Here is a 13,332-nt window from a genome sequence, read left to right on the forward strand (position 1 = left end):
AGTAACAAAGACATACACTGATACCCAGTAACACAGACACACACTTACATCAAGTAACAGACACACACTGACACCAATTAACAAAGACATGCACTGATACCGAGTAACACAGACACACACTTACACCAAGTAAACAAGAGAGACACTGATAACCAGTAACACAGACACACACTTACACCATGTAAAAAGACAGACACTGATACCCAGTAACACAGACACACACTTACACCAAGTAACAAAGACATACACTGACACCCAGTAGCAAAGACATACACTGACACCCAGTAAAACAGAGAAACACCGATACACAGTAACAAAGACAGACACTGACACCAAGTAACACATGTACACACTGACACCCAGTAAAAAAGACATACACTGACACCAAGTCACGAAGACATACACTGATACCAAGTCACAAAGACATCCATTGATGCCCAGTAACACAGACACACACAGACACCAAGTAACTAAGACATACACTGACACCAAGTAACAAAGACATACACTTACACCAAGTAACAAAGACAGACAATTACAACAAGTAACAAAGACATACACTTACACCAAATATTTTGACATACACTGACACCAAGTAACAAAGACATACACTGATACCCAGTAACACAGACACACACTTACATCAAGTAACAGACACACACTGACACCAAGTAACAAAGACATGCACTGATACCCAGTAACACAGACACACACTTACACCAAGTAAACAAGACAGACACTGATAACCAGTAACACAGACACACACTTACACCAAGTAAAAAGACAGACACTGATACCCAGTAACACAGACACACACTTACACCAAGTAACAAAGACATACACTGACACCCAGTAACAAAGACATACACTGACACCCAGTAACACAGACACACACGGACATCAAGTGACAAAGACACACACTTACACCCAGTAACACAGACACACACTGAGACCCAGTAAAAAAGACATACACTGACACCAAGTCACAAAGACATACACTGATACCAAGTCACAAAGACATACACTTACACCAAGTAACACAGACATACACTGACACCAAGTAACAAAGACAGACAATTACACCAAGTAACAAAGACATACACCTACACCAAGTAACAAAGACATACACTGATACCCAGTAACGCAGACACACGCTTACACCCAGTAACACAGACACACACTGACACCAGGTAACAAAGACAAACACTGACACCAAGTAACAAAGGCATACACTTACACCAAGTAACAAAGACACACACTGATACCCAGTAACGCAGACACACACTTACACCCAGTAAAAAAGTCATACACTGACACCAAGTCACAAAGACATACACTGATAGCAAGTCACAAAGACATACACTGATGCCCAGTAACACAGACACACACTGACACCAAGTCACAAAGACATACACTGACACCAAGTAACAAAGACATACACTTGCACCAAGTAACAAAGACACACACTCACACCAAGTCACAAAGACATACACTGACACCAAGTAACAAAGACAGACAATTACAACAAGTAACAAAGACATACACTTACACCAAATATTTTGACATACACTGACACCAAGTAACAAAGACATACACTGATACCCAGTAACACAGACACACACTTACATCAAGTAACAGACACACACTGACACCAATTAACAAAGACATGCACTGATACCGAGTAACACAGACACACACTTACACCAAGTAAACAAGAGAGACACTGATAACCAGTAACACAGACACACACTTACACCATGTAAAAAGACAGACACTGATACCCAGTAACACAGACACACACTTACACCAAGTAACAAAGACATACACTGACACCCAGTAGCAAAGACATACACTGACACCCAGTAAAACAGAGAAACACCGATACACAGTAACAAAGACAGACACTGACACCAAGTAACACATGTACACACTGACACCCAGTAAAAAAGACATACACTGACACCAAGTCACGAAGACATACACTGATACCAAGTCACAAAGACATCCATTGATGCCCAGTAACACAGACACACACAGACACCAAGTAACTAAGACATACACTGACACCAAGTAACAAAGACATACACTTACACCAAGTAACAAAGACAGACAATTACAACAAGTAACAAAGACATACACTTACACCAAATATTTTGACATACACTGACACCAAGTAACAAAGACATACACTGATACCCAGTAACACAGACACACACTTACATCAAGTAACAGACACACACTGACACCAAGTAACAAAGACATGCACTGATACCCAGTAACACAGACACACACTTACACCAAGTAAACAAGACAGACACTGATAACCAGTAACACAGACACACACTTACACCAAGTAAAAAGACAGACACTGATACCCAGTAACACAGACACACACTTACACCAAGTAACAAAGACATACACTGACACCCAGTAACAAAGACATACACTGACACCCAGTAACACAGACACACACGGACATCAAGTGACAAAGACACACACTTACACCAAGTAACACAGGCACACACTGACACCCAGTAACACAAACAAACACACTGACACCAAGTAACATAGACATACACTGACACCAAGTCACAAAGACATACACTGATACCAAGTCACAAATACATGCACTGACGCCCAGTAACACAGACACACACTGACACCAAGTCACAAAGACATACACTGACACAAAGAAACAAAGATATACACTTTCACCAAGTAACAAAGACAGACACTTACACCAAGTGCACAGACACACACTGAAACCCAGTAACACAAACAAACACACTGAGACCAAGTAACACAGACATACACTGACACCAAGTAACAAAGACATGCACTGATACCCAGTAACACAGACACACACTTACACCAAGTAACAAGACAGACACTGATACCCAGTAACACAGACACACACTTACACCAAGTAACAAAGACATACAATGACACCAAGTAACAAAGACATACACTGATACCCAGGAACACAGACATACACTGACACCCAGTAACACAGACACACACTTACACCGAGTAACAAAGACATACACTGATATCAAGTCACAAAGACATACACTGATACCCAGTAACACAGAGACACACTGACACCCAGTAACAAAGACATACACTGGCACCAAGTCACAAAGACATACACTGATACCCAGTAACACAGACACACACTGACACCAAGTTACAAAGACATACACTGACACCAAGTAGCAAAGACATACACTGTCACCAAGTAACAAAGACAGACAATGACACCAAGTAACAAAGACATGAACGTACACCAAGTATTTTGACATACACTGACACCAAGTCACAAAGACACACACTGACACCCAGTAACAAAGACATATACTGACACAAAGTCACAAAGACATACACTGATACCCAGTAACACAGACACACACTTACACCAATTAACAAAGACAGACAATGATACCCAGTAACACAGACAAACACTTACACCAAGTAACAAAGACATACACTGACACCAAGTCACAAAGACACACGCTGACACCCAGTAACAAAGACATACAATGACACCAAGTCACAAAGACAAAAACTGATACCCAGCAACAAAGACACACACTAACACCAAGTAACTCAGACATACAGTTACACCAAGTAACAAAGACATACACTGACACCCAGTAACAAAGACATACACTGACACCCAGTAACACAGACACACACACACACCAAGTAACAAAGACACAGACTTACAACAAGTAACACAGACACATACCGACACCCAGTAACACAGACACACACTTACACCCATTAACACAGACACACACGGACACCAAGTAACAAAGACACACAGTTACACCAAGTAACACAGACACACACACAAACCCAGTAACACAAACAAACACACTGACACCATTTAACACAGACATACACTGACACCAAGTAACAAAGTCATGCACTGATACCCAGTAACACAGGCACACGTTGGGGGTGGGGGGGGGGGGAGCGGGTGGGGGGCACATTGGCGCAGTGGTTCGTACCGCAGCCTCACAGCTCCAGGGACCCGGATTCGATTCTGGGTACTGCCTGTGCGGAGTTTGCAAGTTCTCCCTGTGTCTGCGTGGGTTTCCTCCGGGTGCTCCGTTTTCCTCCCACATGCCAAAGACTTGCAGGTTAATAGGTTAATTGGCCATCATAAATTGCCCCTGACATAGGCAGGTGGTATGGAAATATATAGGGACAGGTGGGGATGTGACAGGAATACGGGATTAGTGTAGGATTATTATAAATGGGTGGTTGATGGTCGGCACAGACTCGGTGGGCCGAAAGGCCTGTTAAAGTGCTGTATCTCTAAACTAAACTAAATACTGACACCTAGTGTCACAGATAAACACTGACACCCAGTGACACAAACAAACACACACTGACACGCAGTAACACAGAGAAACACTAATAAACAGTAACAAAGACATTCACTGATACCAAGTCACAAACACATACACTGACACCAAGTAACAAAGACATACACTGACACCAAGTAACAAAGACATACACTGATACAAAGGCACACACTTACACCATGTAACACAGACATACACTGACACCCAGTTAGAAACACACACTGACCCCCTGTAAAACAGACACACACTGACCCCCGGTAACACAGACATACACTGACACCAAGTCATAAAGACACACACTGACACCCAGTATCAAAGACATACGCTGACGCCAAGTCACAAATTCATACACTAATACACAGACACACACTTCCACCTAGTAACACAGACATACACTGACACCAAGTAACAAAGACATACACTTATACCCAGTATCACAGACACACACTTGCACCAAGTAACAAAGACATACACTGACACCAAGTAACAAAGACACACACTGACACCCAGTAACAAAGACATACACTGACACCAAGTCACAAAGACATACACTGATACCCAGTAACACAGATACACACTCTGACACCCAGTAACAAAGACATACACTGACACCAAGTAACAAAGACATACACTGACACCATGTAACAAAGTCATACACTGACACCAAGTAACAAAGACATACACTTACACCAAGTAACAAAGACAGACAATTACACCAAGTAACAAAGACATACACTTACACCAAGTATTTTGACATACACTGACACCAAGTAACAAAGACATACAGTGAGACCCATTAACACAAACATTCACTGATACACAGTAACACAGACACACACTTACACCAAGTAACCAAGACATACACTGACACCAAGTCACAAAGACACACACTGACACCCAGTAACAAAGACAAACACTGACACCAAGTCACAAAGACATAAACTGATGACCAGTAACACAGACACACACAACCACCAAGTAACTCAGACATACATTGAATTCAAGTAACAAAGACATACACTGATACCCAGTAACACAGACACACACTTACTCCTAGTAACAAAGACAGACTCTGATACCCAGTAACACAGAGACACACTAACACCAAGTAACTCAGACATACACTTACACCAAGTAACAAAGACACACGTTGACACCCATAACAAAGTCATACACTGACACCCAGTAACACAGACACACACTTACACCAAGTAACAAAGACATACACTGACACCCAGTAACAAAGACATACACTGACACCCAGTAAGACAGACACACAGGGACACCAAGTAACACAGACACACACTGATACCCAGTAACACAGGCACACACTGCCAGGGGGCGCTGGGGCGGAGGGGGGGGGCACATTGGTGCAGTGGTTAGCACCGCAGCCTCACAGCTCCAGGGACCCGGGTTCGATTCTGGGTACTGCCTGTGCGGAGTTTGCAAGTTCTCTATGTGTCTGCGTGGGTTTCCTCAGGTTGCTCCGGTTTCCTCCCACATGCCAAAGACTTGCAGGTTGACAGGTTAATTGGCCATCATAAATTGCCCCTAGTATAGGCAGGTGGCAGCGAAATATATAGGGACAGGTGGGGATGTGATAGGAATACGGGATTAGTGTAGGATTATTATAAGTGGGTGGTTGATGGTCGGCACAGACACGGTGGGCCGAAAGTCCTGTTAAAGTGCTGTGTCTCGAAACTAAACTAAATACTGACACCTAGTGTCACAGATAAACACTGACACCCAGTTACACAAACAAACACACACTGACACGCAGGAACACAGAGAAACACTAATAAACAGTAACAAAGACATACACTGATACCAAGTCACAAACACATACACTGACACCAAGTAACAAAGACATACACTTACACCAAGTCACAAAGACATACACTGATACACAGACACACACTTACACCAAGTAACACAGACATACACTGACACCAAGTAACAAAGACACACTCTGATACCCAGTAACACAGACACACACTTTCACCAAGTAACAAAGACATGCCCTGACACCAATTAACAAAGACATACACTGATACCCAGTAACACAGACACACGTTGGGGGGGGGGGGGGGGAGCGGGTGGGGGCACATTGGCGCAGTGGTTAGCACCGCAGCCTCACAGCTCCAGGGACCCGGGTTCGATTCTGGGTGCTGCCTGTGCGGAGTTTGCAAGTTCTGCCTGTGTCTGCGTGGGTTTCCTCCGGGTGCTCCGGTTTCCTCCCACATGCCAAAGACTTGCAGGTTGATAGGTTAATTGGCCATCATAAATTGCCCCTAGTATAGGCAGGTGGTAGGGAAATATATAGGGACAGGTGGGGATGTGATTGGAATACGGGATTAGTGTAGGATTATTATAAATGGGTGGTTGATGGTCGGCACAGACTCGGTGGGCCGAAGGGCCTGTCAAAGTGCTGTATCTCGAAACTAAACTGAATACTGACACCTAGTGTCACAGATAAACACTGACACCCAGTGACACAAACAAACACACACTGACATGCAGTAACACAGATAAACACTAATAAACAGTAACAAAGACATACACTGACACCAAAAACAAGGACATGCACTGATACGCAGACACACACTGACACCAAGTAACACAGACATACACTGACACCAAGTTAGAAAAACACACTGACCCCCAGTAAAACAGACACACACTGACCCCCAGTAACACAGACATACACTGACACCAAGTAACAAAGACATACACTGACACCAAGTAACAAAGACATGCACTGACACCAAGTAACAAAGACATACACTGATACCCAGCAACACAGACACACACTTTCACCAAGTAACAAAGACAGACACTGACACCCAGTAATACAGACACACACTTACACCAAGTCACAAAGACACACACTGACACCCAGTAACAAAGACAGACACTGATACCCAGTAACACAGACAGACACTTACACCAAGTAACAAAGACAGACACTGACATCCAGTAACACAGACACACAATTACACCAAGTCACAAAGACACACACTGACACCCAGTAACAAAGACATACAATGACACCAAGTATAAAAGACATCCACTGACACCAAGTAACAAAGACATACACTTACAACATTAACAAAGACATACACTGACAACAAGTAACAAAGACATACAATTACACCAAGTAAGACAGACATACACTTCCACCAATTAACAAAGACACACACTTCCACCAAGTAACACGGACATGCACTGACACCAAGTAACAAAGACATACACTGATACCCAGTAACACAGCACTCACTTACACCAAGTACCAAAGACAGACACTGATACCCAGTAACACAGGCACACGTTGGGGGGGGGGGGGGGGGGAGCGGGTGGGGGCACATTGGCGCAGTGGTTAGCACCGCAGCCTCACAGCTCCAGGGACCCGGGTTCGATTCTGGGTACTGCCTGTGCGGAGTTTGCAAGTTCTGCCTGTGTCTGCGTGGGTTTCCTCCGGGTGCTCCGGTTTCCTCCCACATGCCAAAGACTTGCAGGTTGATAGGTTAATTGGCCATCATAAATTGCCCCTAGTACAGGCAGGTGGTAGGGAAATATATAGGGACAGGTGGGGATGTGATTGGAATACGGGATTAGTGTAGGATTATTATAAATGGGTGGTTGATGGTCGGCACAGCCTCGGTGGGCCGAAGGGCCTGTCAAAGTGCTGTATCTCGAAACTAAACTAAATACTGACACCTAGTGTCACAGATAAACACTGACACCCAGTGACAGAAACAAACACACACTGACATGCAGTAACACAGAGAAACACTAATAAACAGTAACAAAGACATACACTGACACCAAAAACAAGGACATGCACTGATACGCAGACACACACTGACACCAAGTAACACAGACATACACTGACACCAAGTTAGAAAAACACACTGACCCCCAGTAAAACAGACACACACTGACCCCCAGTAACACAGACATACACTGACACCAAGTCACAAAGACACACACTGACACCCAGTCACAAAGACATACACTGATACACAGACACACACTTACACCAAGTAACACAGACATACACTTACACCAAGTAACAAAGACAGACACTGATACCCAGTATCACAGACACACACTTGCATCAAGTAACAAAGACATACACTGACACCAAGTCACAAAGACGCACACTGACACCCAGTAACAAAGACATACACTGACACCAAGTCACAAAGACATACACTGATACCCAGGAACACAGACACACACTGACACCCAGTAACAAAGTCATACACTGATACCAAGTCACAAAGACATACACTGATACCCAGTAACACAGACACACACTGACACCCAGTCACAAAGACATACACTGATACCAAGTCACAAAGACATACACTGTTACCCAGTAACACAGACACTCACTGACACCCAGTAACAAAGACATACACTGATACCAAGTCACAAAGACATACACTGATACCCAGTAACACAGAGACACACTGACACCAAGTAACAAAGACATACACTGATACCCATTAACACAGACACACGTTGGGGGGAGGGGGGGGGCACATTGGCGCAGTGGTTAGCACCGCAGCCTCACAGCTTCAGGGACCCGGGTTAGATTTGGTTACTGCCTGTGCGGAGTTTGCAAGTTCTCCCTGTTTCTGCGTGGGATTCCTCCGGGTGCTCCGGTTTCCTCCCACATGCCAAAGGCTTGCAGGTTGATATAATAATTGGCCATCATAAATTGCCCCTAGTATAGGCAGGTGGTAGGGAAATATATAGGGACAGGTGGGGATGTGATAGGAATACAGGATTAGTGTAGGATTATTATAAATTGGTGGTTGACGGTCGGCACAGACTCGGTGGGCCGAAAGGCCTGTTAAAGTGCTGTATCTCTAAACTAAACTAAATACTGACACCTAGTGTCTCAGATAAACACTGACACCCAGTGACACTAGTACTGTTCGGGAGGGTTTAAACTAGTTTGGGAGGGGGATGGGAACCGGACTTGTAGTCCAGGGACCAGTGGGTCCACTCAGAAAGACAAAGAGTGTAGTGAGGTATTGGGGAAGGTAGCACTGTCGCAGAGGACAGATGGGCACGGAGAAGGGTTAAAGTGCGTATACTTCAACGCAAGAAGCATCAGGAATAAGGTGAGTGAATTGAAGGCGTGGATGGGCACTTGGGACTACGATGTTGTGGCCATCACTGAAACGTGGATAGGTGAGGGGGAGGAATGGTTCTTGGAGGTACCTGGTTATAGATGTTTTCATAAGATTAGGAATGGTGGTAAAAGAGGTGGGGGGGTGGCATTGTTAGTTAGAAATAGTGTAACAACTGCTGAAAGAATTTTCGAGGAGGATCTGCCGACTGAGGCACTGTGGGTTGAGGTCAGGAACAGGAAAGGAGCAGTCACCTTGATGGGAGTTTTCTATCGGCCCCCCAATAGCAGAAGGGAGGTGGAAGAGCAGATTGGGAAACAGATTTTGGAAAGGAGCAGAAGTCACAGGGTAGTAATTATGGGGGATTTCAACTTCCCAAATATTGATTGGCAACTCTTTAGATCGAATAGTTTGGATGGGGTAGTGGTTGTGCAGTATGTCCAGGAAGCTTTTCTGACTCAGTATGTAGACTGCCCGACCAGAGGGGAGGCAATATTGGATTTGGTACTAGGTAATGAACCAGGGCAAGTGATAGAGCTGTTGGTGGGCGAGCACTTTGGAGATAGTGATCACAATTCTGTAGCATTCACTGTGGTAATGGAGAGGGATAGGTATGTGCAACAGGGCAAGGTTTACAATTGGGGGAAGGGTAGATATGATGCTGTCAGGCAGGAACTGAGGAGCATAAGTTGGGAGCATATGCTGGCAGGGAAGGGCACGGTCGAAATGTGGAACTTTTTCAAGGAGCAGATAGTAGGGGCCATTGATAAGCATGTCCCTGTCAGACAGGGAAGGGATGGTCATGTGAGGGAACCGTGGTTGACAAGAGAGGTTGAGAGTCTTGTTAGGAAGAAGAAGGATGCGTATATAAGGTTGAGGAAAAAGGGCACAGGCATAGCTCTGGAGGGATACAAGATGGCCAGGAAGGATCTGAAGAAAGGGATTAGGAGAGCTAAGAGAGGGCATGAAAAATGCTTGGCGGGTAGGATAAAAGAAAACCCCAAGGCCTTTTACGCGTATGTCAGAAATATGAGGATGACTAGGGGGACCGTAGGTCCGGTCAAGGACAATAGCGGGAGACTGTGTGTTGAGCCGGAAGAGATAAGTGAGGTTTTGAATGAGTACTTCTCTTCGGTATTTACGAATGAGAAGGGGTGTATTACTGAAGAGGACGGTGTGAAACAGACTGGTAAGCTCGAGGAAGTGCTCGTTAGGAGGGAAGATGTGTTGGGGTTTTTGAATAACTTGAAGATAGACAAGTCTCCCGGGCCTGACGGGGTATATCCAAGGATGTTATGGGAAGCAAGGGATGAAATTGCAGAGCCGCTGGCAATGATCTTTTCATCTTCTCTGTTGACGGGGGTGGTACCAGGTGATTGGAGGGTGGCAAATGTTGTGCCCCTGTTCAAGAAAGGGAATAGGAACAACCCTGGGAATTACAGGCCAGTTAGTCTTACTTCGGTGGTAGGCAAGTTGATGGAAAAGGTGCTGAGGGATAGGATTTCTGAGCATCTGGAAAGACACTGCTTGATTCGGGACAGTCAGCACGGTTTTGTGAGGGGTAGGTCTTGCCTCACAAGCCTGATTGAATTCTTTGAGCAGGTGACCAAGCAAGTGGATGAGGGTAAGCCAGTGGATGTGGTGTACATGGATTTTAGTAAGGCATTTGATAAGGTCCCCCATGGTAGACTTATGGAGAAAGTCAGGAGGCATGGGATAGTGGGGAATGTGGCCAGTTGGATTAAGAATTGGCTAACTGATAGAAGGCAGAGAGTGGTCTTAGATGGTAAATACTCAGCCTGGAGCCCAGTTACCAGTGGCGTGCCACAGGGATCAGTTCTGGGTCCTCTCCTGTTTGTGATTTTTATTAACGACTTGGATGAGGAAGTCGAAGGGTGGGTCAGTAAATTTGCAGATGATACAAAGGTTGGTGGAGTTGTGGATACCGAGGAGGGCTATTGTCGTCTGCAAAGGGACTTGGATAGGTTGCAGTGCTGGGCTGAAAAGTGGCAGATGGAGTTTAACCCTGAAAAGTGTGAGGTCGTCCATTTTGGAAGGACAAACACGAATGCAAAATACTGGGTTAACGGTAGGGTTCTTGGGCATGTGGAGGAGCAGAGAGACCTTGGGGTCTATGTGCATAGATCGTTGAAAGTTGCAACTCAAGTGGATAGGGCTGTGAAGAAGGCATATGGGGTGTTAGCGTTCATTAGCAGAGGGATTGAATTTAAGAACCGTGAGGTGATGATGCAGCTGTACAGGACCTTGGTAAGGCCTCATTTGGAGTACTGTGTGCAGTTCTGGTCGCCTCATTTTAGGAAGGATGTGGAAGCCTTGGAGAGGGTGCAGAGGAGATTTACCAGGATGTTGCCTGGAATGGAGAATAAGTCTTACGAGGAAAGGCTGAACATTCTAGGCCTCTTCTCATTAGAACGGAGAAGGATGAGGGGTGACATGATAGAGGTTTATAAGATGATCAGGGGAATAGATAGGGTAGACAGTCAGAAACGTTTTCCCCGGGTGGAGCAAAGCGTTACAAGGGGTCATAAATTTAAGGTGAAGGGTGGGAGATATAAGGGGGATGTCAGGGGAAGGTTCTTTACCCAGAGAGTGGTCGGGGCATGGAATGCCTTGCCTGGGGAAGTTGTTGAGTCAGAAACTTTCGGGACTTTCAAACGGCTTTTGGATAGGTATATGGATAAAGGAGAATGATGGGGTATAGATTAAATTGTCCTTGACAGAGGACAAAGGATCGGCACAACATCGTGGGCCGAAGGGCCTGTTCTGTGCTGTATTTTCTATGTTCTATGTTCTATGACACAAACAAACACACACTGACATGCAGTGACACAGAGAAACACTAACAAACAGTAACAAAGACATACACTGACACCAAGTCACAAACACAAACACTGACACCAAGTAACAAAGACATACACTTACACCAAGTAACAAAGACATGCACTGATGCACAGGCACACACTTACACCAAGTAACACAGACATACACTGACACCCAGTTAGAAACACACACTGACCCCCAGTAAAACAGACACACACTGACCCCCAGTAACACAGACATACACTGACACCAAGTCACAAAGACAAAAACTGATACCCAGTAACACAGACACACACTAACACCAAGTAACTCAGACATACACTGACACCAAGTAACAAAGACATACACTGATACCCAGTTACACAGACACACACTTACACCTAGTAACAAAGACAGACACTGATACCCAGTAACACAGACACACACTAACACCAAGTCACTCAGACATACACTGAGAACAAGTAACAAAGACATACACTGATACCCAGTTACACAGACACACACTTACACCTAGTAACAAAGACAGACACTGATACCCAGTAACAAGGACACACACTTGCTTCAAGTAACAAAGACATACACTGACACCAAGTCACAAAGACACACACTGACACCCAGTAACAAAGACATACACTGACACCAAGTCACAAAGACATACACTGATACCCAGGAACACAGACACACACTGACACCCAGTAACAAAGACATACACTGATACCAAGTCACAAAGACATACACTGACACCCAGTAACACAGACACACACTGACACCCAGTAACAAAGACATACACTGATACCAAGTCACAAAGTCATACACTGATACCCAGTAACAGAGACACTCACTGACACCCAGTAACAAAGACATACAATGATGCTAAGTCACAAGGACATACACTGATACCCAGTAACACAGAGACACACTGACACCAAGTAACAAAGACATACACTGACACCAAGTAACAAAGGCAGACACTT

The sequence above is a fragment of the Heterodontus francisci genome, unplaced genomic scaffold, assembly GCF_036365525.1.
Source record: "Heterodontus francisci isolate sHetFra1 unplaced genomic scaffold, sHetFra1.hap1 HAP1_SCAFFOLD_72, whole genome shotgun sequence".
NCBI classification, from domain to species: Eukaryota; Metazoa; Chordata; class Chondrichthyes; order Heterodontiformes; family Heterodontidae; genus Heterodontus; species Heterodontus francisci.